Here is a 7,002-nt window from a genome sequence, read left to right as displayed (position 1 = left end):
CTCCCTGGAGTCAGGAGGACCTGAGTTCAAATTCGACCTCAGATACTGTCTGTGTTACCTAGGGCAAGTCACAACCCCAATTGCCCTGCCTTCCCCCCTCCAAAAAGACAAGAAAAGAAAAAATTGGTTCCTTCTGGCTACCTGCACACATGTGTCTGGCAGCTATGTGCCAAACCCTGATTGCAAGAGAGAAGAGAGGCCAGACCCCTCTGAAGAGTCATCCATTCAGGCAGGGATGGAACACCTGCCAGAATATTTTCCCTCAGTCCTTCCCCAGAATTGAAATATGGTTTAATTCATTTAATTTCATTTTAACATTTATTAAACACACATTAAATTCTTGACAGGATTTTTTCTTAACTGTTATGATTTCATGAGTGTAGGAAGCTCTTGGCTTCTCTGCCATTGCACATCATTAAATCTGCCACTTAAAGATTTAGAGCGTTCTGTTGTTGAGTCATTTGAAGTTGTGTCCAGCTCTTCATTAGCCCATTTGGGGTTTTCTTGCCAAATATACTAAAGTAGTTTGCCATTTTCTTCCCCAGTTCATTTTATAGATGAGGAAACTGAGGCAAACAGAGTTACGTGACTTGCCCAGGGTAACCCAGCCAGTAAGTACCTGAGATCATATTTGAACTCAGGAAGATGAGTCTTGCTGATTCCAACCACAGCTCTCTATCCACTCTCTTCAGCCACCTAGCTGCCCTTAGAGAGTTCACTGGGGGCACTAATAGATTAAATAATTTTTCCAGGGTCACAGATCATAAGATCATAGGATCATAGATATAGAACTGAAAGGGGCCTTAGGGATCATTGAGTCCCATCTCTTCATGTTAAAGAGGGATTAGAGCCCCAGAAAGTGAGAGGTTAAGTGATTTGCCTAAGGCCACATAGCTAATAAGTGTCTGAGACAGGATTAGAATTCACACAGCTTCCTGACTCCAAGTCCAGTTCTCAGTCTATTCCACTACTAACTGTTTCTAAAAAGGCAAATGTACGTGGTACAGTGAATAGAGCACCGGCCCTGGAGTAAGTAGGACCTGAGTTCAAATCCAGCCTCAGACACTTAACCCTTACTAGCCAAGTGAACTTGGGCAAGTCACTTAACCCCAATTGCCCTGCCTTTCCCCCTCCAAAAAAAAAAAAAGGCAAACGTAGGAATTTCCCCATGAGAGACCCAAACCTTGGTTTCCTTCATACTTTTAGTGTAGGAAAGTCAAAGGCTGGATTTGATCTCAGGTCTGGTCTGGATAGGAAAACAAATGTGAAAAGCATTTCCTTCTCTCAAAGATCTTCAAAAACCTTGGAACTGATCCATAAACTCTTGGGCTCCAAAATTTGCAATGTTCCATAAAAGTTTGGCTGCCTCCAATTTACAGATGGAGAAATTAAGGCATAAAAATATAGAAGCAGGGGTGGCCAGGTAGCACAATGAGTAAGGCACCAGCCCCAGTGTCAGGATGACCTGGGGATCAGATCCGGGCTCAGACACTTAGCACCCACCCAGAAACACCTGGCCGTGGAACCTTGAGCAAGTTACTTAACCCCAATTGCTTTAAAAAAAAAAAAAATAGAAACAGTCTGATAAATTACTGGGCACTTTAGAGGACTCACAGTCAGACTGCTCCATGTTCTCATCTTTTAACCTTGAACTTTCTCCCCCTAATTCCTTTTTAAAAATCACATTTTCTGATGCATCCTCCTCAAAAAAAAAAAAAAAAACTTCCCTTGGCATAAATTAAAGCAGTTAAACAGCCAATCAAAAAAAGCAATCCAGTGTTGCAATTTATGCTAGTTTTATACCCATTATATCTCACCTCTGTACCCAGGAGGCATATCAGTCACTTCTATTCTTTAGAACCAAGGTTGTTCATTGCAATTAATTTAAGTTCAATCGCCATTTACTGATGTTTTCATTTCCATTATTGTATATTGTCCTCCTGTGAGGCTTGAACTCTTCAGAAGAAATCCCAGACACTGATACAATTATCTTTTTTATTCCTTTATTGAACTTTCAAGTATCAGAGCCCTTTGTGGTCACTTAGCTGTGTATCACACTGGAAATCTCACAGGTAATCCTGGCTGTATCTAGGACTACAGTAGCCTAAATCCTATCTACATTGTTTCTTTTGGGCACATAAGCTTCCTTATTAGCACCTTTGGGACTTATCCTCTTTGACTGAGAGATAATTAAAATTGTTTTTACACCAATTCATGTGTTCATTTTATCCTACTAACATTTGTTACCTGCCTAATGTGTGATAAATCACTGGGCTAGGCCCAGTGGGACACATGAAATCAAATCTGACATAATCCCTGCCCACAAAGAGTTTACAGTGAGAGGGGCACTTAGAATTTCAGAGCTGAAGAAGCCTCATAGGTGATTTAGTACAATCTAACCTGAATGAGAATCTTCCCTACAGCATGTCCACAATTGGTCATCATTCAGCCTCTACCTTAAGACCTCCACTGATAGAAGACTCACAACCTCCCAAAGTTGGGCAATTATGAAAATAATTTTTTCCTTATATGAAATTGAAATATGTGTCTCTCTATCTTTCCCCCTTTGTTGCTAGTTTTGCTTACTGGGATCAAGAAGACTAAATTCAATCCCTCTTCCATTTGACTGTCTTTCAAATATTATGACAGCTTCGGTCATTAAATGTTCTCTCCCAAGCATCCTCAATTTTTTCAACTAATGTTTTTGTAAAGAGAGAGTAACCCTAATGACTCTACCCTATTTAATTCTGAGGCCATTGTCAAGCAAGAATACATTTCACTGAATCCATCAGATTTTTAACTAAGTGGGAACACAGTCTGGGCATCAATCAATCAATCAAAAGGAATTTTAACTAGGTGCTATAGGAATTCTGTTAGGATAGTCACACCCTGTGGGTCGTCTATCAGGCCAGTTCAAAATTTCTAAGAGTTCTGAACATCTGACAGTGAAGAGAAGCCCCCAGTCACATTCCTGACAAAGAATCCCTTGTGGGGGTGTGGGTGGGAGGAGAACACCCATGCTGCCTCAGCTTAACTGGAGGAGGGCCTAATGAACTTCAGAGAACAGGAGGATCTTGACCATCTAATGCATCCTAACAGCATTCCCAGGACAGCCATAGCTGATGCACATGCCTGCACTGGGAGCCAAAGATAAACTAGATATAATGAGGGAAGGAAGATTTGGGGCTCTACAAGCCCAGCAGAAAGTTATATTATACCTTAGGAGAAATTCATAAGAACCCCAGAGAAGGTAGGAAAGGACTTCCTGCAAACAGGAGCTGTCACATTGTTTCCTAAGGTTGAGCTCACTTTCCCCTGGACTCTATAGATGCTGTTGGGAGAGTGTATCACAAACTTTTGGGGAGATGTCTTGTGCAAACCATTCTTGCCATAACACTTCAGTAAATAACTCTTTCCAAAAGATAATCAAGTGTGGCTGACTGATTGATAATTGTGTAGGGAAGCACTTTTGTGGGGGCTTTTAAGCATTAGATAAACTACTCCCAGTCCCTCAGGGCTAACTCTGTAACCCTGAATATATGTAGTAGCCCTGATCTGGGAGCTAATCAGCTCATGTAAATAGGAGTTTGGAAGAGTATCTCCAAAGCATTCAGTACACTTATGTGGCATGATTTCTATTCTGGTTGTGCTCCAGATTTTCAGTGTTTTTTTTTTTTAAGTGAAGCATACAGAGCTGAATATATTCAACATTCCAGACATCAGTAGGGGAAAGGAGATGAAGCAATCACTTCTTTTGTTCTAGATATCATGTCTGCTTTCATGTAGTCTAAAGTTTTACGGTGGTGTTCTATGAAAAGTCACCATATAACATCATTATAGTCTTCAGATAACCAAAATTGCAGTTGACCCATAGGACAAAAGATATGCGTGCAGTGGGCATAAAGGAAATGTAGAGTAAGAAAAAGATGTGGATCGGTCCTGTAATGAGAGCAAAGAATAACATGAACAGCTGGAGGGTTGCCGTGGTACACACTGTGAAATAACCTAGAGGAAGCTCTCCATCATTGAAGGCAGATCTTTTCTAGAGGATTTTTGGAGGGATATGGGTAAGAATCACACAGAATGAGAAGTCATGGATAATATAGTAGTCCAGGTCTTACCAGATCATTCTGGTCCTTCAGGTTTGAGATTAGGAGAAAATGAGATATTTGTGAAACATTCACAAGTAAACAAAAGGGAGACTCACTTCACCATAGCAGGGAAAGATATTCAAAGAAGGGAAAAGACAGTTCATGGTCTTGATTAAATTGCTTGAGGCTTCCCTCCCTCTGTGTTGCCCATGATGGTCTGCTGGCAAAAAGTCTAAGGGAACTCCTTGTGCCCTGTTTTTCTGACACCAGATGACCAGGGAACTGGTCAATGGCTTGAGCCTTTAGTCTCCTAAACCAATTAAGTCTCAAGGATTGTTTCAATACTTTTTTAACATTCTCTTTTTTTTTTGGAGGGGGGAAGGCAAGGTAATTGAGGTTAAGTGACTTGCCCAGTTTCAATACTTTTTAAAGAGAGGGATGATCCTAACCCACATGCCAGAGGACTGGTTGATATTCCTCTTTCCATAGATGGGTTGTGACCTGAACCTTGGGAAGGTATAGCCACATCTACATCAGCATGAATACCTCTAAAGGAAGACCGCCTTTATTTTCTTGCTGCCATGTCATCCTGAAGACATATAGAGCCTATAGCCTGCTTAAAATTACCAGCACTTTTTCACACATACATCCAGTCATGTTTCTCCCATACTTTATTTGTGAAGGTAATTTTTTTAAAATAGAGACATAGTAAAGGACTTTACATTTGCTCTTATCACATTTTCTCCCATTAGATTCAGCCCAATGTTCAGCATGTCAAGATCTTTTGGGATACTGATTTTGTCATCTAATGTGTTAGATATTCCTCCAAATTTGTGTATATGAAAATTTGATAAGCCAGCTGAAATATTGAACAGGATATGCCAAATATTGAATAGGGTATACCTACATAACTACACAGCTAGTAAGTGTCTGAGATCAAATTTGAACTCAGATCCTCCTGATTACAGAGCTAGTGTTCTATCCACTAGCTGCCCCATACCTACATACTTAAGGACAATTCTCTGGGGCATTCCAGTAGAGAATGCCTTCCATGTTAACACTGATCATTACTCTTTGAATTTGTTAAGTCAACCAGTTCCAGAATCTGCCTATCTGCACTATCACTTAGTGTTTATCTTATCCACAGGGATAGTGAGAGAAATGTTTCTTGCTTCCTTCCAGTTATACTATGTTTATGACCCCACTACAGTCTTCAAAGAATCCAAATGCAAGGAACCCAAAGGGTAAAGGAGCAACATATGGTTACTATAAAGGAAATGAATGATGAGAAAAGGGCATGAGTGTGTACAAAGCATTAGATTTACCAGTCAAATGATTGAGTTGAACAAGAGATGTTGGTTTGGCATGATCTGTCCTTGATAAGCCCATACTGTCTCTTAGTGATCATCTGTTCCCTTCCTAAATAATTTTAAAATATCTCTTTAATAATATATTCTAGACAAGTTTGGTCCCAAATAAGAGAGATGAGAAAATACCTCCTTTTAAAAATTCAATTTTATTTTTAGTTCCAAATTTTCTTCTTCCCTCTGTCCATTGAGAAAGCAATATCTATTACAAATATGCATTAGTCATGCTCTGAAAAAAAATAAAAAAGAATAAAAAGGAAAAATATATACTTCAATCTGCATTTTAGCATTTTTCATCTTGAGTCCTTTGGGATTATCATGGGCCTTTGTGTTGATCATTACTAAGTTTTTCACAGTTGATTATCTTTACAGAATTTCTGTTACCATATAAATTATTCCCCTGGTTATGTTCATTTCATTTTGTATCAGTTCATATATCTTTCCAGGTTTTTCTAAAACCATCCACTTCATTATCTTATACAGCACAATAGCATTCCATCATATCCACATACCATAATTTCTTCAGACATTCCCCAATTAAAGGGTTTCCCCTCAATTTTTAATTCTTTGCCATGATAAAAAGAGTTTTGGCAAACACTTTTTGTACATATGGGTCCTCTTCCTTTTTCTTTAATCTCTTTGGGGTATAGACCTAGTGGTAGTATCTCTGGGTCAAATTGTATGCACAGGTTCGTAGCTTTTGGGGCATAGTTCCAAATTGATTTCCAGAGTGGTTAGACTAGTTCACAGCTTCACCAATAGAGAAATATCTATCTTTATACATCCCCTCCAAGTATTTGTCATTTTCCTTTTCTGTTATCTTAGCCAATCTGATGGGCATGAGGTGATCCCTCAAAGTTGTTTTAATTTATATTTCTCTAACTATTTGTGATTTAGAGCATTTTTTCATTACTTATAGCTTTGATTTCTTCTTCTGAAAACTGCTTATCTATAGCCCTTGAACATTTTTCAATTGGGGAAATGGATTTTATTCTTACAAATTTGGCTTAGCTCCCTATATATTTGAGAAATGAGAATTTTATAAGAGAAATTTGTTGCACATTGATTTTCTCAGTTTTTTGCCTTTCTTTTGGGACAGCAAATAGTCCAATTTGTTTGGAGCACTTAAAGTCAAAGTAGTGTCAGATAAGTATGGGAAAATGGAATGAATCACAATGTAGAGAGCCTTAAATGTCAGATTATGTAGTTTGGACTTTATTTGATAAGCAATGGGGAATTACTGAAGTTATCTGAGCAATGGAGTGACATGATCAGAGTTATGCATGAAATAGTGAAGAATGGGTATTCTATGATTATTTCTCACCATATTCATGGTTATTTAGGGATAAAGGTTGGAGAATGGGCAACTGGGGGCAATTAGGTGGTGCAGAGCATCAGCCCTGGAGTAAGGAGGACCTGAGTTCAAATTTGACCTTAGACACTTATTAGCTATATGACCCTGGGAAAGTCACTTAGCCCAAATTCTATGTGTGTGTGTGTGTGTGTGAGAGAGAGAGAGACACAGAGAGAGAGAGAGAGAGAGA

Source organism: Petaurus breviceps, unplaced genomic scaffold, assembly GCF_028583685.1.
Source record: "Petaurus breviceps papuanus isolate PSGF00001 unplaced genomic scaffold, PetGlider_PUasm1.0 164, whole genome shotgun sequence".
Taxonomy (NCBI): domain Eukaryota; kingdom Metazoa; phylum Chordata; class Mammalia; order Diprotodontia; family Petauridae; genus Petaurus; species Petaurus breviceps.
This window is presented reverse-complemented; position numbering follows the sequence as displayed.